This window comes from Kogia breviceps, chromosome 4 (assembly GCF_026419965.1).
Source record: "Kogia breviceps isolate mKogBre1 chromosome 4, mKogBre1 haplotype 1, whole genome shotgun sequence".
Lineage (NCBI taxonomy): Eukaryota > Metazoa > Chordata > Mammalia > Artiodactyla > Physeteridae > Kogia > Kogia breviceps.
Genome location: NC_081313.1, coordinates 167,629,625 through 167,656,300, shown reverse-complemented (window position 1 = coordinate 167,656,300; position 26,676 = coordinate 167,629,625). Strand labels below are relative to the sequence as shown.

The 26,676-nt window shown below is 37.9% G+C and overlaps 1 protein-coding gene across 11 annotated transcripts in view; it reads left to right on the top strand.

Moving 5' to 3' along the window:
* Positions 1-26,676, top strand: part of FBXW11 (F-box and WD repeat domain containing 11) — a 127,715-nt gene that overhangs the window by 2,226 nt on the left and 98,813 nt on the right. For 3 of the 11 annotated variants that reach the window (XM_059060589.2, XM_067032314.1, XM_067032312.1), the window contains exon 2: positions 7,221-7,382. The exons of the other annotated variants lie outside the window; for them this stretch is intronic. The gene's annotated coding sequence lies outside the window, so the exon portion shown is untranslated. The remainder of the gene's footprint in view (positions 1-7,220; positions 7,383-26,676) is intronic. 11 annotated transcript variants of the gene reach the window in all.

Here is a 26,676-nt window from a genome sequence, read left to right as displayed (position 1 = left end):
TGGTAAAATATCTTAATTGGAGTTACATACATATACATGTACTTACAACAGGAGGAGTACTGCATAGCAAAAAATTGTAACTTGGTACCTCTTTGAAATTGGCTGTTCAGTGCTCCTTCCATTTCCATTCATTTAAAAAATAACTAGGGACTTCCCTGGTGGTCCAGTGATTAGGACTCAGTGCTTTCACCGCCGAGGGCCCTGGTTCGATTCCTGGTCAGGGAAGTAAGATCCCACAAACTGCACCGTGTGGCCTAAATAAATAAATAGTATTTGTTTGCAAAAGAATTAGAGTAAGTACAGTGTAATCCATATAATGTCTTTGAAAGGATGTAGAAAAAAATTTCTGGCCTAAATATACTGGCTTCCAGTGCTCATAAGTTTTGATTTTACATGATTGTACTTGTCTATGATCTGAAAAGATATTTCAGCCTTTTCAAGGACGTTATAAACTGGGATTTTTTTAAAAATGGAAATGCATTTTATTTATTTATTTATTTATTTTTACTTTTTACTTTTGGTTGTGTTGGGTCTTCGTTTCTGTGCGAGGGCTTTCTCTAGTTGTGGCAAGCGGGGGCCACTCTTAATTGTGGTGCGCGGGCCTCTCACTATCGAGGGCTCTCTTGTGGAGCACAAGCTCCAGACGCGCAGGCTCAGTAGTTGTGGCTCACAGGCCTAGTTGCTTTGCGGCATGTGGGATCTTCCCAGACCAGGGCTCGAACCCGTGTCCCCTGCATTAGCAGGCAGATTCTCAACCACTGCACCACCAGGGAATCCCCCTAAACTGGGATTCTTAGAAAATTTAACAAAAAATTTAACAAAGTAGTTCTTTAGATCAATTTTACAATGGCTTTTTTTTTTCCTTTTTTTTTTTTTTTTTTTTTTACAATGGCTTTTTGTATACGGATTTTGATATTCCCTCAAAGGGCTACCAGTTAAGCAGTTAAGACTCTTAGGCAACTTTTCATAAACATATATGTATTTATTTTAGTGTAGTTGATAGCACAGGTACTTTACAACTGATTTACTAAATCCAGGATCAGATGTAGGAATGATAATGCCTTGAAATCTAATTGCATGTGGCTTTCTGTGTTCACTGCATTTTAATTAGAGTTTCCAGAACTAGGTTAAAAACATTTACATTTCAAAATAACATGATGAAAGGAGGGGGAGGGGTTAAACTGATGGTATTTTGAAAGCCTAAAGCATGAAATATTTTTAGAGTTTTATGAGTCAGCTTCAGTACTCAAATATTTGTGATTGTGCTGCCTGTACCAGTTCAGTACTTAATGGTTAACAGGATAACTTTCATTTGATATTCCAGAGCTTGCTGTTTCAAAGAAAGGAAACAGAGTTCTTGGGTTTCACCAATTTCTTAATCTTCATTCCTCTACTTTCTTTGATTTTGATTCTTCCTTATTTTCTTGCAGTTTTTTAGTTTACTAGGAAGTAAAACTGGTGATAGCAGAATAATTAAATCTTCAAAATATAACCCCCATTGTGACTCTTACCCCTGCCTGTGTCCAGGTCCACAAAAAGTGCTTCTCCAGCTGATCTACCTCATAGGATTCAGTCTTTAATATAGACTATAAACTCTTGATCTAGACAACTGAATTTACGATTGCTGATAGTGAATAATTTAACCACCAAATGACTTTCGTGGCTTTATGTGGACCCAATACTTTACCTAGTTTGTGGGACTTTTTCAAACTTCTGACTTTGGTAAAATTAGCTTTATTATTAATGAGGTAGAAAAGTAGTAATCCATTTGGAAATATACAAAAGTTTACCAGACTTTGTCTAGTGTGGTGGACTTCACTGGAAAGAATGAAAACTGTGCATTGTGTATCACATGATATTTAACACTTGAGTTAGAAGTAGTATGAGTTTATGTTCAGGCACTTATTATTAGAAAGCACTCACAGAGCTGCTAATTGGAAAAAGATGGTTAGTCCTGCCTATTAGAAGATAGCAGAAGTTAATGTTAAAAGTTTGGGAAAGATAATCCTGCTTCTTCTGTGGGTGTGAGCGTACCCCTTCCCCCCTTTACACAAGTAATGGGTAGTTTATACTCTGCTGTTAGCCTCTGAATGGTTCCCCTCTTTGCTAAGTGACCTTAAGTGAGTCATTCCCCTCTGTGTTATCTCTAAACGGCTATATTACTTGTTGAATGTAGTGATATAGGTAAAATATATTGGATCTTATTAAGAAGTTGTGATATCAAATCTATTTTTAGAGCTATTGAAGTACAGACAGGCCACAAGGCCAAGGAGATGAAAGAAACTAAGTGATGTTATTGGAAATATTTATCTTTTTGTGTCCCCCCGCCCCACCTTGTCATTGGCTTTCTAAGTGGAATAAGTGGGTTTAGTGACTCCTTTAAGAAATTGGGTCTTACTTTGTCACTGTCATTTACCCTCATCTGCCTCTAGCCATGTGTTGATTTACCAAATGCAGATAAAGTAGACAGAAGTTTTAGTAGGGTCCAAATGAAATAAATCACATACATATGCATAGACCTCACTGACCTGCCTCAAGAGGCTGTGGCTCAAATATTATAATTTTTTACTCCTGATTTTGGAGTAGGTTAAATGTCCTTTCAGATTTGACAAGGATAAACATGATCCTGCTCACAAGTCTTGGCACTCTTTGGTCCCTGACTGCTGTCCCCTGAAAACTGCGAGTTCTGTATAGCACAGAAGAATCACTAACCCATTACATAGGTTTACAGGACAGCACATGTATTTCTCTGAGTAGTACTGTTTGGTTCTATGAATTCTAGAAACAAACTTTTCTGCGCTGTGAGGTACCTGAGATCTTGGCTTCCATCTGGTGATATTTACAGTTTAAGGGAAAGAAAGCGTTTCAAGTCCTAGTAATTCAAATTCCAGCCTCTCTTCAGCTTTTTCTTCTCACATTCCTCACTTATTCTGTATTCCAGCCAAAGCATGGGGGTCTGTGGTTCTTCAGATTCTGCTCACTGTTTCCTTTGTCAGCACTGATATGAACTGACCTAAACCCATGTATTTAAGGCTACTGATGTTTATGGGAAGGACCTAATAGTTGGTGCTCTGGCCAAATTGGTTTAGGTCAGATCTAAACAATCCTCTCTTGCACCTATGCTGATAAAGTACTATCCCCTCAGAACACAGTTTAGATGCCTTCTGTTTTTGATGTCAGTTTATATTATGGTGGCAGATACCATTTTGGTTTTTTATCTATAGCACTGCCTATATGATAATCATTGTTAAATGAAATGAATGAGTTCTGACACTTTGTCTTTGTCTCGTGGCAGTTAACATATTCTGGGCTTGTATTATAGTTTCCTGTTTGTGTCCCCTATTAAATGATAAACTCCTCATAGTGCCTCTTGTAGTAGGTGTTCAGTGAATGTTGAATTGAACTTTCTTGTTGATTGCTTACGTGTATTATTGCTGTCTGCCTGTATCTTAGCCATCTTCTTTTCTGGAAATTCTCACCTGTATCACTAGTTCTTATGATAATTTGTTCCTAACTCTTATGGGACTTATCAGACCTTCCTGTGTATCATAAAAGTTTGATCATGTCTAAGCTTCTCTTCCAGAGGCCGTATCGGATTGGCCTTTGAATCCTTCACTACACTTAGCACTTGGGTGTGCAGTAGGTATTGATTTAAATTAATGTTAGGCTATTTTTTTTCCATGATGTGAAAACTTTTTAAGATTTCCTTTTGATAATCTTAAGACACAGGTGGAGCTGGATAGAGGAGAAAGACTGCTAAGGGGAAAAGGAGGCTGGGATGTGGTACACAGACGTTCGTAGACATTTTAACCATTATTTACAGACTTTTATACACATACAGATTGTTTTATATACATCCTAGACAGTGGTTGATAGAAGGACTGAGGAACCCAAACTCCTTTTATATCTGTTGATGTGAACTTGCCAAACAGTCGATAAGTTCTAAGGATCCTGTGACCTTAGAGAAGCGTGATTTAGCATAAAGGGCATGGACTCTAGAGTGAAACACCTGAGTTTGTATCTTAGCTGTCACTTGCTGGCTGTGTGACCTTAAGAAAGTTAACGTTTCTCTGGTATGATTTCATTATGTGTAAAAATAAATGTAGGTATTGTTCCCAGTGCTGGGAGGATTATGAGAGATGCATGTGAAAGGACCTTGCAAAGGCTTGTCTCAGCAACTATCTGCCAAGCTAACTCTCCCCACAAGTACAGGGACCATATTTTGTAAAGCACAATCAAGGCAGATGATGTGAGGAAGGTTTTAATTTTCCCCCCTGATTTGTATGTGTATTTAATTGTGAAGCTTTACAGAGGCCTAAAATTCAGTTGCTTTTAGCCATGCATTTAACAGGCATCTTTGGGGGAGATGATGAAATCATACAGACTCAGTACTGTCTTGGAAATCTGGGAAGTACTGTTACAATTACTAAGAACTACCAATTAGCCATAATTAGACTTGTACTCGATCTGTGGAAAGAACCCACTTAACCCTGTTTTAGGTATCCTGGTAGAAAGAGACTGGTAATTGTTCATATTAACATTGAGCATTGTGATTTATGTTTGATCAATTGAGTTTAGACAAGGAAATTAGGATTTTCAAATTCTTATTCTTGTTTTAGCAAAGCTGGTGATTTTGACCTTTAACAGAATAAGTGGTGACTATCCTACAAGATTTCCTCCTGAGTTGTATTGTTGTTCATTGAATTAGTTGAGAAAAGGGGAAAAACCTGTTGGTCAAGAAAGTGCTTGTTACCCTCAGTTCAGTTTCTGCTGATCGCAATTGCCTAATGGGAAGCTTGTCATTGTAGGCAAATGAGAGACCAGCCAGGAAGACCTGACAGTCCAGTAGTGTATCTCTAACCTGGATCTTATTATTGTTTTAACAAAATTCAAAGATTGCAGAGTTCAGTGATGTCAGCAGGAAACATTTTTTAGGAAATTCCCTCTCAGGATTAGTCAACAATGAAGACCTTCACAGAATGGAAAGCAGTGAAGTAGAAACAGTGGGACATTAACATGTAAATTGAAAAAGATGACTGAATAGAGAGATGTGCAAATACCGAAGTACAATGAATATAGGAAACCATTCTCTGATCCACAGAACAAAAAGAAAAATTAAGTGAGAGCTCTGCTGTTAAGAAAAAGGAACCTGAGTATTTTTTTCTTTTGAGAGTTAAATTCAGAACACTTAACCAGTTTTGGGAACTAGTAATAAAATATGTTTTGGTTCTATGAAATGATTGCTTAGGAGACTCAGAAGAAGGGGCAGGGGACAGGAAGAAGTCAGTCCTTACATTCCTGGTCTGGCATCTATTAATCTTTGTTTCTCTAGCATAAGGCCTGACACCAATTAGGCATTCAGTAAATGTTTATTTGAAGGGAAGGGAGGAAGATTAACTCACTAATACAAGAAAAAGCCCTGACAACGCAAGAGGTTCAGAAATGAGTCTGTTAGTCAAATTGTTGTGGCTGTGTTTTGCTATAATTGTTCAGCATTTTGGTTATAGCAGTGAGTTGTACTTTGAAAAGCAGAGTATGTTGCTCTAGCAGTTAACTACTAGCCCACTAGCAGCTTTTGTCAAAATTGGGTTTTTAGTTTATTCTTAGGCTCTAGAGTAATGAGAAGAGCTTGAGCAATTATTCTTTGCTTGTGATTTTACTCATATAATGCCTTTAAGTTGAGGGTATTAAGATATTTCCACCCATTTGTTATGAAGAGGTTAATCTTAGACTTGTACTTCAGTCGGTCATCTCAGTTGCTTTGCCTATAACATGAAAAATCAGAACATCTTTAGTCTTTGCCTGTGGACTATTTATTGATCTTGGAATTTAAAAATTCCTTGGTTTCAACTGGGTTTGGGATTCTTTGTCACAGACACATCTTTGCCGCTAAACACGAAGTCTACTTGGGCAACGTTGTAATGTGTTTTGTTATAAAATTAATACTGTGGGCCTTAGAATTGCATGGCTTTTTGTTACTGAAATGCTTTTAAGTGGCTAGATCGGGGGAGTTAGCCCTTTCAGGATGGCTCAACAAGTTCAGTTGTATTTTAGTTCAGCTAGGCTGAAACACTTAACTCTTCTGTATTTTTGTGGTTCTCCCTTCTGACGTCAGTTAGCTTAAAGCTTGGTTTCTTCTGCCCCAGGAGTCATGGTCTGATCCATGGACTGTGGACTTGGGAGGCCACAGTATTCTGTGAAAAGGGCATGGGCTCTACCACCTAGACGATGTGGGACTGTGGGCAAGTTATTTCTTCTCATATTTTTTGAGAATTAAATATGAGTAATGAATGTAAAAGGCCTGGCCCATTAGTAACCCTTCAATAAAGGTAGGTATTATAATTACTACTGGAACATTTTGGCACTATTGTCACAGTTGAGGAAATAGCAAATTTATGTGCAAGCAGCTTCAGTCTTTGGATTTTTACGTTTTTATCTATGTCATCCTGTTGAATGTCTTTTTCTCTCTCCCTTGTAGTTTGTTTAGAGTTTAGAGTCTAGTGGAAGAGTTGGTATGGTAATAAAAGAATGTTGATATAATGTGGAGTGGGCTTATGTATTTAACGGTGTTATCTAGTAAATTGTTTATTAGTGTTCTTTATTATTTTCCCTAATTTACCCAGTGACTGGCCATTGTGGGGGATTGGCCTTTATTGAGTCAGAAGTTTACTCTTAGTTACGTCACATGTCTTAAAATGTCCTGTATTTCAGCTGAGGGTGGAAGATTTGAGAGATGTGAAGATTTGATTTCTTATATGTGGTGGCAAACCAAAAGATTTCTTGTTAGGTGCTTAAATAAATATTTTGATTGGGAGACATTTGAACCCTCCTGTATTAAGTTTGGCTGACAAAGTTTCTGTAATAGTAGAGGAGCTGTCTTAGAAAATGGATAAAATTCATTGTAGCTGAATGATCTGGGACAATTTATGTGCATAATAGAAGAAATTTTTATCATGCATTTGGAAATTGCATGATATTTATCATGAACAAATAATAGTATTAGGGATGTTTCCTTCTTTGTTATGTAGAATTTCTTATCCTTCTCTCAACACAGAGATGAGCAGTGCTACTGCAGACCTTTTATACCAAATAGCTGACTCAGGGGTTGTAACTTTCTGTGCTTCAGATCCACCACTCCATTGACCCTTCCATTTCTTGGTGGCTATCCTTTGCCGCTGGTGCCATGGTGGGTGTATGGATTGCTTTCTGTCTTTCAACAGTTACCGAAGTGCATGTTTGGGATTTTGTTGAAGAAAGCTGGATACAGTAAGCGGAAAGAATCTTGGAAGCTGCTTGACTGCTGTCTTTTCTCAGACTAGTCTGAAAGGGAATACCCCCATTCATTCTGGATTGGTGGATCTGAAGTACAAAATATTGTCCAGGTAAGCAATTACCCTGTATTGTTTTGTTATGTAGAACTCAGCTCACTGAGAGAAACTTAAAATTTCTTTACTTTTTTCCATTATAATAGCGAAAGAAGAAATGTTAGACATTTATTCATAGTGTTCATATTTGGGTGTGGTTTAGTGAAGGTATTTGCTAGTAAAAACTTTGTTTCAGTGTAAGAAATGCAGTTATTTTTATTAAATAGGCTCAAAAGTTTTGTAGTCATAGCCTAACAGGGAATACAGTACAGTGAACAAGGGACATTTGTTTGAGGAAGAGGTTATAAAATATGGAAAGCAAATGACAATTCTGTGGCATTGTCTCATGATTTATAGTTATTACCTGGTCAGAATAATTTTTGTAGTTAACCATGTAAAGTAGTGGTCTTTTATTCTTAGGACTCCTGGAGGGTCTTCTCAGGACGATTTACTAACTGTAGCTGCTGTTTACTGGGCATCTGCTAAGTGCCAGGCGCTATTGTAAGCTCTTTACACATATTTCTTATTTAGTTGGCACACGCTTTACGTGTATATTACAGATTGTAAAATGAAGCTCATGAGCATTAAGTACAATTTACCCAGGGTCATACAGCTAGTACATGGCAGGGCCAGGCTTAAGCTTGAGCCTGTGTGTATCCAGAGCTCTGGCTCTTTCCACCTGACTACATTTGCTGAAGTTTGTACTTCAACTTCTGGATTTTCATATTGTCTATATACTGTTAGAGTAAGATGCGGTTTTCTACAGTGGGTTTCCACTTGGAGAACACATAATGGATCTTTGTTTGGCATGGTATCTTAATTGTATCTGGTGCTCTCCCTTCTTAATGAAAAGATTAGAAGATCTTCAGTCAGTTCACCAAGTGAACCTAAAGGTAATTTAGGAAGTATAAGAGAGGCTATACATTTACATGTCAAAATGTGTTTTATACAGGGAAGTGTCATTTGGTCTAGTGAACTCAAACCTGTATCTTCTTAGTTCCTCCTTACTTTTTATTGGTTATTTAAATAGTTCAGTAGTTTATTATGTAGACTTCTTTTTTTAACAGTGACATTCTTAGCATGTTTTCTTTTTTAAAAATATTTATTTATTTATTTATTTATTTGGCTACGCCGGTCTTAGTTGCGGCATGTGTGATCTTCATTGCAGTATGCAGGCTCTTTAGCTGCAGCACGTGGGATCTAGTTCCCTGACCAGGGATCGAACTTGGGCCCCCTGCTTGGGAGCATGGAGTCTTAACCACTGGACCACTAGGGAAGTCCCTATATAGACTTCTTTTGATCTGTGGTTTATCAGCCTTACAAGTAAGACATTGTCAGGCAACTCATGACTTTCTGTGGTATTTAATCACTCCAGATTACCCATTTCCTTTACCCTTAAAAAAAAAAAACAACTTTTTTATCATACACTGACACTCTGGCTTTGTGATCCATGTTTTAATTTTTATATTTGTTAGTATTTCTTCTAGTTGAGCATTTTTCACGCTTGTCACTTGAAGAGCTCTCAGGGTGGTGGTAGTAGGAAAAGTAGTAGTAGTTTACACTTAATGGGCAGTTACTCTGTATTGAGCACAATTCTGAACACTCTACATGTATAAACTCATTTTTGTAGTGACCCAATGAGGTAGGTACCCATATTTCCACTTTACTTATGAGGAAACTGAAGGATAGAGTAGTTAAGGAACATGTTCTAGGTCACACATCTAGTAAGAGACAAAGATGAGATATGAATCTAGGCAGTTTGGTTTCAGAGAATGTGCTTCTAATGTCTGTGCCTCAAGTTTAAAATACCATCCAGTGATAAAAAGGGACAGAAATCCTGAAGACTAAAACTGTATTCTGATTTCAAGAAATCATTGCAAAGGGAAAGGAAACAATTGTTGCTGAGTATCTATTTCGTACCTTCTGTAGAAAATAGTCTAGATCTCAGATTCAGTGTTAGCCATCCAAGACTATCTCAGCCTGTTTCCCGAGAGGACTCACAGTAGGGTTAGTTTAAGGTTGTCTTCCAGAACAGTGCCGTCCAGTTAGAACTTTCTGGATAATGGAAATATTCATTATCTGTGCTGTTCAATATGGTAGCCACTAGCCACTTGTGGCTATTTTGAAATGTGGCTCTGTTAACTGAAGAACTGAATTTTAAATTTTAATTAATTTTAATAGCCACAAATACAGTTATAGAATTTACCTTCATCCTAGGTCTGGTCTTGGATTTAACACCCTTAGAAATCTGATCTTGTCAGCATGCTGAAAGCCAGCACCTTATCCCACGGTTAGACTTAAATTCATTAACCAGCTGTGCAAGACTGATGTGTAAAGCCAGAATTCCAGTTTATTAATTTATAATGATATGTGCTTGTTGGCATGATTAATATAAACTTTTCTGATAGGTAGACTTCCTTACTAGATCCTACTTAACCTGCCAGTTTAAGTTTTTCAAATGAGAAGAGATATTTAGAGGGATCTGAAGATTCAAGCCAAATGACCAAAATATTCTTGTCCAATGGGTAGACTTTACCTACCAGGTCAGATCATAGTCAGGTGGTTTCGTTAGCATGGACTTTACCAGGGAAGTGACATGTTTGCTGGCCTGGGACTGAGACAACCTCATTCAGCTTTTACTTTAGGGATGGATGGTTTCTCCTTCAGCTTCTCTGCTTGTTTCTACTTCCCAAATCCTTTTCTGATTACAGCATTCATTTTAAGGATGTTAATATTTACATTCAGTTTGAACGTACTCTTGTTTTTGAGGTGTGGGAAACTCTTTGTTTTCCTTAAGTCACCTTTATCATTGTTAGGATCCATTTTGTGTTCATTTTTGACTCTTAAAAAGGCAGTTGAATTTTCCTTGCTTCCCTGAGGCCTCTTTCTACTGAAACACACTTAATAGCTTATTTAATTTGGTCATATAGTGTGGGGTAGAATAGGAATATACTCATAAGATATATGCTTGGTAGTACATTCTCTTTGCATTACGTCATGTTATTAAATGAGCTTTTGTTTAGCTTACTATATCATTACTTTGGGACTTGTTCTTGATGCTTCTGTTCTTAAAATAGAAAGAGTGATGTAACCAAATTTGCATTTTAAGAAGTTAACTTTTCAGGTGTCTGTAAGATGGATTGAAGAGACTCAAGGCAGGGGGACCAGTTAGTTCAAGTGAGCAATGATGAAGGCAAAACAAAGCATTGACAGTGGGCATGGTGGAGATGGGGTGGGCTTAAAAGAGATGTAGGTGGCAGGACCTACCATACTTGGGGATTGGTTATAGGAGAAAGATGGATGGAATATAGTATAAATTTTAGATTTTTGCCTTGGGCGCCAGGATGGTTGTTTGTTCTCTCTTCCAAGACAGGGAATACTAGAAGAACAGACTGGGGGGAGTGGAAGGAGGAGAAAGAATGAGTTCAGTTTGTAGTGAATTTGAGTAGCCTATGGGTGAATCCTCTAAAAGATGTATCTAGTAGGAATACTGATCTGGCGCTCAACAGAGAGAGCAGAGATAGAAAGATTTGGGAGTTTTTATTTAGCTTCAGTGGCAGCTAACTTTACTTATTGGAGTTAGAAGATAACTTGGAGTAAAGATTGAAGAATCTATATCTGTATGGAAATGCTAATATAAAGGAATGGGCTACAGCTCAGATTATGAGACCATATGTGATGACACTCGAGGTGTTACTACTCTGTCCTTCTCACATTGATCTGGGGATTGTTACAGCCTGTTCCCAATCAGCAAATTAGTCTATTATATTTGGATTGTGACATTTCTTTCACTGTAGTGGTTTGTTTAATTAATAGAGGTACAGTTTTTGAAATGTATTTTAGAAAGCACCATGTTGTCACTACACATCTTACGTACATTTATCAAATTCATTTCTTTACATCTGGTGACAAAAACAAGGGAAAACTAACCTAAACAGTGAACATTCTGGACCAAATGTGAAATGGGGAATGGAAATTTGCTCTTCTCTCAGCCTGTCTCAATTCCTGAATGCTTCTCATCTAGCTATGATGAGTGTGATTATGGTATTTTAAAGAAACTTTTTTTTTTTTTCTGTGGTACGCGGGCCTCTCACTGTTGTGGCCTCTCCCGTCGCGGAGCACAGGCTCCGGACGCACAGGCTCAGTGGCCATAGCTCACGGGTCCAGCCGCTCCGCAGCATGTGGGATCTCCCCGGACCGGGGCACAAACCCGCGTCCCCTGCATCGGCAGGCGGATTCTCAACCACTGCGCCACCAGGGAAGCCCAAGAAACATTTTTAACATCACAACATGAGGCCTAAGTACAAGCCAGCTATTTAATCTACTAGTCAGTTGAAGAAACAGCAAAGTGTTCAAGTGGTGGTGTGAAAATTAGCTGTGTAGGAATTATTGAGATGGTGTGTTGGTCCAGTGTGGCATATATTTAAGAGATTTTTAAGGCAGATTTTTACTATATGCTGTTTTCACCATATGTACTGACTTCAGACCCTAATTCCCAGGTGTGCTATATAACTCCACTGTAATTATGTTTTAGTAATGAAAGCATGGAGATGTGAAGACTTCGTTACAGCTAAAATCAATCAATTCTTAACAAAAGCTTTTTTGAATACATTATATATCTATGGTACAAAATTCATAAGGTGCAAAAAGGAGTACACAGTAAGGAAGAAAAAGTCTCACTTCTCTTTAGCTCCAGCTACTCAACCACATTCTTGTGTAGCTTTGATATATGTGGTGTGTGCTATACGCATTATTCTGCACCTTGATTTTTTTAATGTAAAATATGACATGGTCATCTTTCATATCAGTTTCCAAAGAACTCTCATGTTTTTTGAAGGGATAATTTAAAAGATGCACGCTGATTTATTATATGTGCTATAATTTGTAAAACCAGTCTGGGCTGTTATAGATAGAGGCTACTTCCAGTCTTTTGCTGTTATACATAATGCTGTAAAAAATCACTTGATGTGTATGTCATTTCACATGTGGAGGAGTATATCTTCAGGACAAATTCCTGGGAGTGTCACTGGATAGGTGCTTTAAAAAATCTGATAGACATTGCCACGTTGTCCTCCAGTCACATGGCAACAATTTATACTCTTGCACGCTTTGCTTGAGAGTACTCTTATTTCCTGACACTCTCAAGGTTTTACATTGGTTTTAAGCTGGTTGCTTTTAAAGTTGTTCTTCTCTCTTTTCCCCCTTAACTTTTTATTATGAAGAATTTCATATATATAAGAGTTGGGGAAAAAAGCTGTACAACAAACACCTGTATACTCTATCCACCTAGACTCAACAGTTGTTAACATTTTGCCATATTTGGATCATTTCTCTGCTCCCCCCACCTTGGTCATCCCTTCCCTCCCTTCTTCTCCCCTTCTTCCTCTGTCCCTCTCCTTCCCTTTCTGTCCTTCTCTCCCTAAATAAGTACCCTTTTTTGTTGTTAAACAATTTGAAAGTAAGTTGCAAACATGATACCTCATTCTCTAAACATTTCAGCATGTATCTCTTAAGAATAAGGATAGTTTCTCTCTAAAAGCGAGCGTGCATACACACACACACCATGTATATAGTATACATCTCCATATATAACCAAATATTAAATATAGTCATATGTATTTTATACATATATAAAGCCACAATACTATTTTTATATCTAAGAAAATGAAAGTAATTCCATAATATAATAACAAATATTGAGTTCAATTTAAATTTTCCCAGTTGACCCAAGAATGTCTTTTCTAGCACCCCCAATTTAAAAAATAAAAACCAAGTTCCAAATAAAACTCACCTTTTATATTTGGTTGTAGATGTCTTTTTAATTTCTTTTTGTTTTAACTGTCCCTCTGCCCTTTTCCCTCTCCTGGAATTGATTTTTTTTTTTTTTTTTTTTTTTTAAGAGTCCAGCTCAGTTAGTTGTCCTGTAGGGTGTGCAGCATTCTTCACTTGTTTGAATATTTCTTAATGGTACTATTTAACTCGTTTCTCTAGCTCCTATACTTGCTGTAAACTGGAAGTTATGTGAGAGGCTTGATTGCAGCCCATTTAACAAGAATGACAAGAATGCTTCATCATAGGTGAAGTATACTTTGCATTGAGTCATGTCGGGAGGCACTTAATGACAGGTTATCCCATTATGAGCTATGCTAAATTTGATCCCTTGACTAAGGTGGCAGCAGCCAGATCTCTCCAATTAAGGAACAGTTTTATCCTCGATTATTACAAAGGACTATGGGATAATATTTTGGCACCTTGTAAATATCCTGTTCCATTACAGCCTTTCACCCAGTGGTTTTAGCATCCGGAGCCTGAAATCAGTTATTACAATGTAAGTTACAGAATTGTGGTTTTCTGTCATTTTGTCTATATTTGTTAGCATTCACAGAGGCCATCTCATTTCTCCTCCTTCCTTTTGTGTATCACCGTACTCTCATGGATTTTATTTATTCACTGTGTTAACAGTCAATTACAATCTTTATTGATGTTCAGATTTGGCTAATGAGAGCCCCTTCAAGGTAGCTCCTGCTTCCTTTTTAACATGAGCCCATCAGTTGTGGTGTGTTTCTTGGTTTTCTACTTTTCCCTGCATATCAGGAATCAACCATTTCTCCAAGAAGGTCTGGTTCCTTTTAGTGGGGAATGGTGTTTAGAAACAAAATCAATACTGTTGGGTTGTTGTTGCTTCTAGACCTTTTCAGTGGACAGATCTAAGAAGTATATTTAAAATGAACCGTGTGTTCATGTTAGTTCTGATTCAAACTTAATATTACAGGGATATTTTTCTGAACCTGTTAGCCTTTTGATTTTCAAAATCTAAGGGATCATACTGTGTAATGGCCGTCTATTTGAGTTGCTAATTGTTATGCAAATAGGTGGATAAATAGCTTTATTCAGTTAGTATTGAGCATGTAATCGAACAGGTACTCTTTGGTAATGTGGGGAATACAGAACAGAATCAGATGTGTACCTTGCTTCCAGAATCTTAGCCTTTTACGTAAAAAAGTATAGTTTAATGTGAGAACTGCTAAGGATCATGAGAGGTGGACATAAGTTGTGTGGGAGCTAGAAAAGGAAGGAAATCTCATAAAGGAAATTTTTAAAAAGTTACCCTTTGGGGCTTGAGCAAAAATTAGACATGGATGTGGATGTGTTGGGGCAGAGGAGGGATATCATAGCAAAGGTAACCAAATGAACAGTAGCTGGGAGGCAGTGGTGTGTATTGTCTGTTGGAAGTAAGTAGTTCTGTGGATTGTTGGAGTGTATTGTGTGAAGGGATTGAGGCAGATAAATTTGTAAAGAGGTTATAACCGAATCTTGGGTCATCTTTTAGGTCATAAGTTACAGACAAGTAGCCTGTAGATAGAGATGCACAGATGTATTTTATTTGATCTGCATAGATTTTTTTTTTTTTTTTTTTTTTTTTTTTTTTTTGCTGTATGCGGGCCTCTCACTGCTGTGGCCTCTCCCGTTGCGGAGCACAGGCTCCGGACGCGCAGGCCCAGCGGCCATGGCTCACGGGCTTAGGTGCTCCGCGGCATGTGGGATCTTCCCGGACCAGGGCACGAACCCGTGACCCCTGCATCGGCAGGCGGATTCTCAACCACTGCGCCACCAGAGAAGCCCGATCTGCATAGATTTTTAAAAGTTAGACGTTTCATATCAAAACACTCTGGTTTTGCCTGAAAATTGGAGCTGAGTAGTGGCTGCCTTTTTGAGTCAAGTCTTGTACTTTCCTGGTCACCATAGCTCCTGTAAGGCCTTCTTTACTTTTGAGCTTGTCATCCCTGCAGGAGAGGAAGTGTGAGGGTAGTGGGTGTGGTTTGAGATGAGAGATGACTTGAAAGTTTGATCAAAATCTGTGCTTTAGAAAGATCACTCTGGCAGTCAGTTTGGAGGATGCAGTGGAGCAGGGAGACCAATTAATACTGTTGTAATGTTCCAGGGAAGAAATCACAAGATAGTAACAGATGGTGTGGAAGTGGAGGAGATGAGACATTTTAAATGTAGAATGGGTAGATTGTATTGATAGATATGAGTATGTATGTGTATGTATTGAAGAGAATGGAAATCAGACTCAAAACATGAAGACCTGTCTCTAGAAAGCTTTGCATTCATGAATCAGTTATGAATTAACTGATTATGAATGAATTAATTACAGTTTCTGGAACTTAACCACATATTTTTTAATCTGTTGGTTAATTTTGGAAGACAGCAGTAATGGTTTCATGCATTGTCACTGTGTTTAGTTTTGCAATATGCAAATAACATGCTTCAACAAAGTCTAACTCTGACATGGCTTTATTTCTGAAAGTTGTTTATAAAGTGAATATTTATATTATGATTTTAAAAGTCACTTTCCTTATAATTGTGGAGCTAAACTTACAAGCAAAAATATTAGCAATGCTAGTACTTATTTTCAGAATGTTGGCTGCTTGTATTTAACTTTCCCCACAATCTCTGCAAGAATTTAATCAAAAGGATAGTGAATCAACATGTACTGTAGACTTGAAATTACACCTTTATTACACCTTTATTAAAACCATATATACTGTTAATAAGTATTTTGGACATCTTCCCTGTCTGGTTAGGGCATGACTTTATCCAGTCCCATTTCCAGTGCCATTACTCCAGATATTTAGTAGTACCACCAGCTCAGATAAACTGAGGGAGGTGGACATGAAGAACATGTAAATGAGTAGACTGGGAGTGAGAGTGACTCACACTGACAGAGGCCACACCTGGATACTGTGTGAAAAGCATCCAGCTTCAAGGGATGAACAAAGATAGATTAAAGGGCATTTGCATATATATATATTTTATTGCTTTTAACTTACATACAGTATAGAACACAAATATTAAGTGTACAGCTTAATGATTTTTTTTACATATGTGTATACTACACTGTGTAACTACTACCCAAATCAAGATAGAAAACATGCTAGAGCCACTTGAGGGCTCTCTTGTCTGTGCCTCAGCCAGTCAACAGACTCTCCCAAAGGTCTGTTCTGGCCTCTTTTATTATAGGTTAGTTATGCCTGTCTTTGGATTTTATATAAATGGGGTTATACATCATATATATGTACTCTTGTGTTCCCCCTCCCCCATTACTGTATCCGTGAAATTCATCCATTTTGTTGGGTATAACAGTATTTTTCCCTCCATGCATTATTCCATTGTATATATAGTCCATGATTCATTTATTTTACTGTTGATAAATTAGTTGGTTTGTTTCCAATTTTTGGCTGTTATTATGAATAACACTTCTAAGGTGGACGTAAACACTACGTTCTCTCCATTATAAAAACCCCAGAGTGGAATTACTGGGTCAGAGAATAGACATATGTTTAGTTTCAGTAGATTCTGCTAAACTGTTTTCCAAGCACTTGTGACAATCTAGACACCTACCTGTAATGTGGAGAGTTCCAGTTATCTCTTGGCTTTGCCAATCCTTTTCATTTTAGCCATTCTGATGAGTGTGTACTGGTATCTGTATTGTAGTTTTGTTTTTTTTGTTTGTTTAATCAGCTTATTGATGGATAGTTTACATGCAATAAAATGTACTCATTTCAAGTATACTGTTTGAGTTTTGAAAACTATATATACTCCTGTAACCACTACCACAATCAAGATATAGAACATTTCTACCCCCAAAATACTTCCCTCATTACCCTTTGCAGTCCCCTCAACAGCATCCTGGGCCTCAGGTAACTTGCTTTCTATTACTGTAGATTAGTTGTGCATGTTCTAGAATTTCATATAGATGGGATGGGTACAGCATGCATATACTGCATGTACTCTTATGTTTGGCTTATTTTGCCTAACATGTTTTTGAGATTCATTCTTAAAATCAGTTGTTTGTACCTTTTCATCACTTAGCAGTGTTATATTATACGAGTATACACAGTTTTGCGTATCCATTCGCCAGCTGATGAGTATCTGGGTTGTTTCCAGTGTTTGGCTATTATGAATAAAGCTTGCGTGAACACTTGTGTTCAAGTTTTAGTTTGGACATTTCTTTTCTCTTGTGTGTACCTAGGAGTGGAATTGATGGGGTAGAGTGTATGTTTAGTTATTCAAGAAACTGTCAGATCTTTTCACAAAGTGGCTGTACATTCTTAGAGTTCCTCTGACAGTTTATGAGAATTCCAGTTGCTCTACATCCTCATGAGCACTTGACATTGTCATTCAGTTTTAGCCATTCTAATAGTCGTGAAAGAGTATCTCATTGTGATTTTATTTTACATTTCCCTAACAACTAATGATGTTGAGCATTTTTTCTTGCGCCTATTGACCATTTAGCTATCTTGTTTAGAGAAATGCTTATTCAAATCTTTTGACCCTTTAAAAAAATTGAGTTGTCTTTTTTCTTACTGATTTGTGGGAGTTCTTTTTTCTTTTTTTTTTTTTTGCGGTACGCAGGCCTCTCACTGTTGTGGCCTCTCCCGTTGCGGAGCGCAGGCTCAGCGGCCATGGCTCGCGGGCCCAGCCGCTCTGCGGCATGTGGGATCTTCCCGGACCGGGGCACGAACCCGTGTCCCCTGCATCGGCAGGCGGACTCCCAACCACTGTGCCACCAGGGAAGCCCTGTGGGAGTTCTTTATTATAGTCTGGAAACGAGTTCTTTGTCAGACATACATATTGCAGACACCTCCTGTTCTGTGGCTTGTGTTTCCAATGTCTTAATATTGTCTTTTGATGGGCAGAAGGTCTTAATACTAATGAAGTCGAATTAATCAGTTTTTTCTTTCATAGTTACTAGTTTTTGTGTCCTGTTTATGAAATTTTTGCCTCCTCTAAGGTCTTAAAGATACTCTGTGTCGGGCTTCCCTGGTGGCGCAGTGGTTGAGAATCCGCCTGCCGATGCAGGGGACACGGGTTCGTGCCCCAGTCCGGGAAGATCCCACATGCCGCGGAGCGGGTGGGCCTGTGAGCCATGGCCGCTGAGCCTGCGCGTCCGGAGCCTGTGCTTCGCAATGGGAGAGGCCGCAACAGTGAGAGGCCCACATATCACACACACACACACAAAAAAAAGATACTCTGTGTCTTCTAGAAGTGGTATGTTTTTACCATCTCAAAATAATTGTTTTTTTTTATGGTTGAGGTAGGGATCAAGATTCATTTTTACTTCCCATGGTTACCCAATTAGCCCAGTACTGTTATTTACACATACGTTAAAAAACTTGAAAAAATGTTGAGTAGAGTAAGAAACTTATATTTTCTTTTTACAGAAGTAATTTATATTTATTATAGGAAAATTGGAAATGAAAATTATGTAAAATAAGAAACAAAAAGAATAAAAAGTTCCACTGATAACTGCTGTTAATATTTGGTACACTTCTCTGCCTTCATATACATATTTTTTTCTTTCATGTTTCATATTTGTTTTTCACACATAAAATTATTTTGCAAACTGCCTTTAAAACTCAACAATATTTGTGACATCTTTCTGAACCATCATATATTTCTTTATAACATTTTGAAGGGATGCCAAATATGCGTGAATATGCAAATGGATAGTTAAACCACTCCTTTATTAGACATTTAAGTTATTTCTAATTTATAGCAACTTAAAGCTGGTGCTCTTTCTTGAAGTTTAATCTTTGAACAAATCTGTGAGTATTACCTTGGGGTACGTTCTAAGAGGTGGAATTGTTGAGTCAAAGAGTGTACACAAAAAATGTGCACATGTATTTTATATAGCCAAAGTTTTTACCCACTTTCTGTTATTTATATGAACATGACATATCAAACTGACCGTAGTCTATGAAAGTGCTCTTGTCTCCATGTTTATGCCATTTTAAGGTATTAATAATTTTTTAAAATCCCAAGTTGGTTAAAGAATTTAAAATTTTATTTTTTTAAATTACTAGTGATATTGGACATATTTTTCTTAGGTTTGTGGCTATTTATGTTTCTTTTGTGAAGAAAGGGAAATATGTAGATTAGCTGTCTTCTCTGCTGATTCTAGATACAGGTGCATTTGGGGAGTGGCAGAAGGAAGTCACCAGGGTGAGCAACTTCTGAGTTTGTTGTGTCTGGGGCAGTGCTGCCCGTTTGTGATTGAAATGGCCATTTTTGTTAGAAGCCAGCTGCAGGAGTATCTGCTTTATTCAGCAGACTGTCTGCGGCAAGCTTAAGCCAGGTCACTGCTCTGGCTTGCCCCTGGCTGCCGGTGCTCTTTATGAAGCACGTTAAGATCCGTCTCGAATGGCCTCACTGACAACTTCAGGGACACTCACTCCTACTAGCCTTTGCTGCTTTGACCTAGGAAGTGAGGTTCTGCTGGGAATTCTTCTACTTTTCAGGTGGACTTTTCTTTGTTTATGTGCAGTGAACCCTGTTTCCAGTCCAGTTTTTTTCTCTATTATATTTAATAGAAATTCCTTGAAATGTCTTATATTTGTGGAGAGCACCCTAGCCAGGTTTCCAGTGCCATTGTCTTTTACTTTGATATTCCTTTGATGATTTCAGTTGCACAGTCAGAAACCGCAGCCTTGGCACCTCTGTCTTCCTCCTGAGTCTTGTCTATTTTTGCTCTTTTTCACCCTAGCTTTCCATACTTGAGTCACAGTGATTTTTCCCCCCACCCCTTCCTCCAGTGCACTAGATTCTGTCTTGACCTAACAAGCATTAACGTTTATTATTTGTTATCAGGGAGGCTTCACCCTTAACTCCTTTCTTGCCCATTTAACATCTGATAGTCCTTTAGAGCTCACAATCCTCAGGGATTGTGTCTGGGCCCCCTAGGTACCCCTACAGGTTAGATTCCCTTTGTCATATTATTACAGCATTCAGTTCTTTTTCTTCACAGCTGTTAACATAATTGTAATTGATAAATGTGTTGCGTAATCCCTCACTAGACAGTCAGCTTCTTTATTAAGAAGGTAACCTCCATGGGGACAAGGATCATGTCTGTCATGTCATATTCAGTTCATAGCATATTCCCAGCATCTAGCACAGTGCATGCCATACAATTGCCCAGTTAATTGAATGAAGGAATAAATTTAGGAGGGCAAATGAGAATTACCCATCTTGTATCAGAAGTTTATATGTACATATTTAAAATGAATACATTCACTTCATTTAATGCTTGGTGTTTTCTGTTTCACTATCATCTCTTAGTTTTAAATGACTTGGTCATGAAAATTAACCTGTTGACATCAGTAACTCCTTTCAGAAGATCAAAAAGCATCCCTTCTCTCCCTCTGCCTCTAAACCAGACATTGACTTCTGATCTGTCCAGATAGGAATACTGCAGCTGTCATTTTGAAGGATTTGTCAGCTGCTGTAAACTGCTAACCTTTCCTTTCCTCCCCACTCCTTTTTTTTTTTTTCCCGTGTGTGTGTGTGTGTGTGTGTGTGTGTGTGTGTGTGTGTGTGTGTGTGTGATTAATAGGATCACTATTACAGGGAGTTGCTTCCTTAGGTCAAGTAAATTTAGTAAATGCTGCAGGTAATCTCCTCCTCTTAGAAATTCACTTGGTAATTGTCATTTTAATAATATGTTTCCCAGTATTTCCCAAACTTTCTGACCCCAGAATTCCTCTCCTCCTTTATTTTGGTTCAAAACTGATACAACCCAAGGCTCTTTACTATTTTTGTGTATTTCACCCCAACTTCTTTTACTCACCAAGGGTTCTCTTATCACCCTGCCAAAGTAAGGAGGAAGGAAACTAACACTCGTTAAATGCCAGATTTACATCTACTGTTCCTTTTAATCTTCACCGTAACCTTGAAAGATAGGCTTATTTTCCACATTCTAGCATGTGAGGAAATGGAGACTGGAGAAGATAATTATTTTTTTGCTCAAGGTCACATAGTGATTCTTTCCCTCTCTTCCTTTCTCTTGTCCTCCCTCCTTTCCTTCCTCCCTTCCTCCCTCCCTCCCTCCCCCACTTCCTCCCTTCCTCCCTCCCTCCCCCCATTCCTCCCTTCCTCCCTCCCTACTTGCCTTCCTCCCTTCCTTTTTATCTCTACAAAGCCTTGTGCTCTTTCCCATCCTGGGGTAAGAAAAGAAAAACTCTTCTCCAGAGTTTCCAGGTTGTAGGTGGGCATCAGCAGATAGTCAGTATTTGGGGAGATTGAGAAGAACAGGGGAAGCCTTGCCTGCCCCTGCCCAAATTGCCTCTGTAAGCCCTCATGCTTCCTTTCCTCCCTCATTCTGTGCTTAACTCATTCTCCCCAGTTCCAGTCTTTTCTCCTTTGTTGGAGTTCTGTTGATAGACTGGCTTTTTATCAATAGTGCAGTAGTTAATATTTATTGAGTGCCTGCTTTGGATGTACCAGGTGCTGTACTCCTCGAAACAGCTGGCTTGCTTAAGGTCACATAGTGTGAATCTAGAATCTTAACCTACCTCTGCCTAAGTGGTTTTTTTTGTCTTAATAAATTTTTTCCTAAGGGAAACCTACCCTAAGCAGTGAAAATCTGTGAAATCATGGGTTTGATGTGCTAGCTGTATAGTTTTTATAATGTATTTAAATTAAATGTATAGCTATTAAACATTTAAACACCCTTACGTGTCACCAGAAATCACCTTGAATACTAAACCTTGGGAAACATTGCTGTAGTCTACCCTTTTAACTTTATTCATTCATCTATTCATGAGTAGTTCAGTATGTATCTGTAAAAGATATGGACTTAAAAACAAAAAATTGATAAAAACACACACATATAGAGCACATAGTTCCATTATTATACCTAAAAAATTAACAGTAATTCCTTCATATCAAATACTGTTTATATTTGCCTAATTGTCTCACAAATAATTTTTAAATTAAATTAATCGTCCTTACTTTTTAGAACAGTTTTAGATTTGCAAAACAGTTGAGCAGGTAGTACAGAATTGTCATATACACCCCCTTCCCCTGCATAGTGTGCTCCATTATTAACATCTTACATTAGCGTGGTCATGGGCTGCTATTGACACATTATTATTAACTATAGTCCATAGTGTATTCGGCTGTCTTTAGTTTTTACCTCATGTAAAAACTGCTCCAGGATTTCTTCCAGGATCCCACCTTACATTCAGTTGTCGTGTGTTCTTAGGCTCCTGTTAGCTGTGTCATTTTCTCATACTTTGTTTTTGATGACCTTGACAGTTTTTCGGAGCACTGCTCAGGTATATTGTATTGCCCTCTGTTGGAATTTGTCTTGTTTTTCTCATAAATTCTCTTAGTAGTTGTTTTTTTCAATTCGGGAGACCGAGTTGGTTCATACATTGCATATAGTTAATAGTCTCTCAAATCTCTTTGAATCTATAAAAATTGCCTCTCCCATTTCTTGCTATGTATTTATTGAAGAAACTAGATTGGTCATTTGTTCTGTGTAACTTCCCCAAATTTGGATTTTGCTAATTATGTTCTTATTAGGTCTACATATTCTGATCTCATTTGTATTTCTTATAAATTGGTAATCACATCCAGAGGTTTGTTGGATTTAAGTTTAGTGTGTTTCTCTATCAATTAACAAAATAAAACAAAAATCAAAACTCATGCTGTGTCCACTGTGCTATGGTGCTTTCTTACTTTTGTGATATTCTCTCTCCTTTCCAAGTAAGTGATTCTTGAAGAAATACAGAACTTCTTTGCATTTGCATTTTTCTGAGTTAAAAACTGCATAATGTATTGACAGCTGATAGAGAAGCAGTAACCTGGCTGCAGGAATATCCACATGTGGTTGTCAGTTTTGCCTGGACAGTGATGACACATTTTATGGTATTGACTATCAGTATTAGAGTTTTATTTCTATAGTTTTTAAAATTTTCAACTCTTTTCTTTTTCTCAGTTCAGAAATGTAATGACTTTTGCTATTGTTAGTATATACTTAAAACTTACTTTATTTCAAAAAAAAAAAGTTGAGTGATTACAATGACCCATACAGTGTAGGAAGATAAAAACAAAATAAGTGGATAAATGAAGATGAAAGGAAAAAATAAAATCTAAAATAAATGTAGTAAAATAAGATAAAGGAAGGGTTAAAGTTATGCAAAAATGCATAGAATAAGGTTAGTTGTTACAGGAGGGGCACAGGTTAGGCGCTGCTTGTGATAGTAATATTCTGTGTCTGTAGCAATTTGCAGGACTTTTGTAATCTTAGATGATAAATATATTCCTTGCTCTTAAGGTTATTTATTTATTTGGTGCTTGTACTTGGTACTACCAACCTCGTTGCTTATTTGGAATTAAATGCCTATAAAGCGGTGGGTCCGGTTTCTCAGTATTGGGTATCAGAGCTCCTTGGAAAATCAGGACTCGTTTTTTCTGTTGTACTTTCTTTCTGCATTCTTCTTAGTGTTTTGTTTAGTTTACCGTGTTACATATTTTTTTCTTTCTCTAGTATCTGTGTTATAGCAGGAATGGGATATTCTTAGAACATTTAGTTTTGAATACTTTTAGTGGAATAAAATGACTTCCTAGGAAAATAAATATAAATTTAAGAATGTTTCATCTGCAGAATATTCTTTGTCTTTAAGACCTTGGCCATGTCAAATACGTTTTTGGCTTTTGCCTGTTTTATTTGAACTAAATATTTAAGGTTTGTTATTTTTTTCCAGTAGAAAGTGGCAGAAAACCCAACTCAAAACTGGTTTAAGCTGAAACAGGGAATTTATAATTTGAAAAATCCAGAGGTAGATGTGGATTCAGGTTTCTTCCTCAGAGTGAATGTAGTACCTTCTAGAACCAGCTGTCCCTTGTGGTAGCATGAGGGCAGTTCCAGCTTTCATCCTCTTATGTTCACGCTCAGTGGGGAAAGAGATTTCTTGTGGCTTCCGTAGAAGTCCTGGATTCAACTTGGAGTATGTGCTTATTCCCGAGTATGTGCTTATTCACCTAATCACACTGTGATTAGGTGATGTAGTCAAAAAACAAGTGTCCAGGGCTTCCCTGGTGGCGCAGTGGTTGAGAGTCCGCCTGTCGATGCAGAGGTTACGGGTTCGTGCCCCAGTCCAGGAAGATCCCACATGCCGCGGAGCGGCTAGGCCTGTGAGCCATGGGGCCGCTGAGCCTGCGCGTCCGGAGCCTGTGCTCCGCACCGGGAGAGGCCACAACAGTGAGAGGCCTGCGTACCGCAAAAAACCAAAACAAAACAAAAAACAAACAAGTGTCCACCATCAGCCCTTTAAAATTACAACATTACATTCTTCTCTAGTCTCTGAATCAAAGTTTTGCTTTGCATGTAACCTGGACTTTACATGTTAAATTAGCAAATATTTATTGAGTTCCTACTCTGTACAAGCGCTGTGAGGACCTGAAAGCATTACATTGTAAATTGGTAAATTGTCTTGTCAATTGCTTGTATTACTTTATTTTTATAAATTATTTTGGAAAAATAACACCTAGTTTATTTGGAAATAAAGTACAAATTTTATAGGAAAATTTAGTACTTTGTTTTTCTTGTGGTTTATAGACCAATTTTTTAAAAAAATGTTATATATTTATTTATTTATAGGAAATTTTAGTACTTTGTGTTTTCTTGTGGTTTATAGACCAATTTTAAAAAAAATTTTATTTATTTATTTATTTTTGGCTGTGTTGGGTCTTTGTTTCTGTGCGTGGGCTTTCTCTAGTTGCCGCCAGCGGAGGCCACTCTTCTTTGCGGTGCACGGGCCTCTCACTGTTGCGGCCTCTCTTGTTGCGGAGCACAAGCTCCAGACACGCAGGTTCAGTAGTTGTGGCTCATGGGCCTAGTTGCTCCGCGGCATGTGGGATCCTCCCAGACCAGGGCTCGAACCTCTGTCCCCTGCATTGGCAGGCAGATTCTCAACCACTGCGCCACCAGGGAAGCCCCTGTAGACCAATTTTTGGTTTTTGAATTTGATTATTTTCAAAGTAAAAGTAAATATCACCCTTTCAACCTTTTTTGCTCACATCCCAATCTTGGTAGCTGTTTTTATTGTTTCTCTTTAGACTTTTAATTCGTCGATTAAAAGAAATGTGGATCATGGAATATTTTTTTTTGTCTTAAATGCAGCAAAAAAATGCCTGCATGAGATTTGTCTTCTGATCCTCCTCTCAATTCTGTATTTTCTCAGAGTTAATAAAAAATTTATTATGATGGTGACATCTGTGTTCTGTGCTTTGTAGAACATCTTGACTGACCACTTATAGCTGAGTCATACATAAAGTTATTAAAACAATGGAGCGTCATAGAGTTTTTGACAAAGTAGTCCAGTATCTCTTAAATTGATATTGGGCCTTTACATCTTGACTAAATTACTTCTTTTGTGTGAGAACTTCCAGAGTGTTGTAGTCTACCTGTGTTCATATGTACTCCTGCACAAAGGTCTGTAATGTATAGGTTGACCTTATCGTAGCATGTGTCTCGCAGCAATTATCTGCTTTTGAGACTAGGTGCTATCAAGGGGGCACATACCAAAAGCACCTTGTGAGATACTTAGAAGACCTGGGCTAGAAAAACATTTTAAGAAGATGGACAAAATGGTCTCTATAAGGTCCCTTTCAGCTCCAGAATTTAATGAAATCTCTGGCTTCAAGTGGTAAGAACTCCCCTTACCCAATTGCCTGCAGGAAACAGTGTGAAGGGAATCAAAGACAACCTTGCTGGGCAGCAAGCAGCAGGAATCCTTACGAAGGCGAAGGCAGTCCTAGCCCCCGGCTGAAAGACAGATTCGTTTGTTCTTCGAGCCCAGTGGATTGTGAGGCACAAAACTTCATTCTTACTTGAAACCGAGGTCTGCTTAGGATATGAGAACAATGGGGATTATATGAGAAAGTAGAGCAAATGCAAAGTTTACTATACATTTAATTAAGGGTTGATAAATCCCTGTATATCTGTTAGCTTGGACAACTCACTTTCATGCTATTCCTAGCTTAAAGAAGCAAACTTTTGATTACGATCTTTTTCTAGATCCATCCCTGTGTGTGTGTGTGTGTGTGTGTGTGTGTGTGTGTGTGTTTGTGTATAAAATTTTAAACATTAAGACTCTACTAATTTGGAATATGTGTTTCTTTGGAATGGGGGCTGGTTAGGTCTCTGAAAATAAATGGGTATTCGGGAAATAAGCAGTGTTTAGAAAATATTAGAGGGCTTGTTTAAATGGTGCAAGGTTTGATCTCAAAAGATTTCTTAGCAGGACCAACTTTCGTTCGATAGGTACAGTGAGACAGGAAGCATGTTAGATAGTGGAAGCTTTGAAAGTCTTTGGAAGTGATTTCTAAAATACCATTAGTGGAGGTTGAGTTTTAATACTCTTGAAAGCAGTGAAACTGCATTTCTTTGAAGTATTTTATACTTTAGGAATTTAGCCATTTATCTCCCTTTAGTGAACTGGGAAATAATATAGCTTTATTT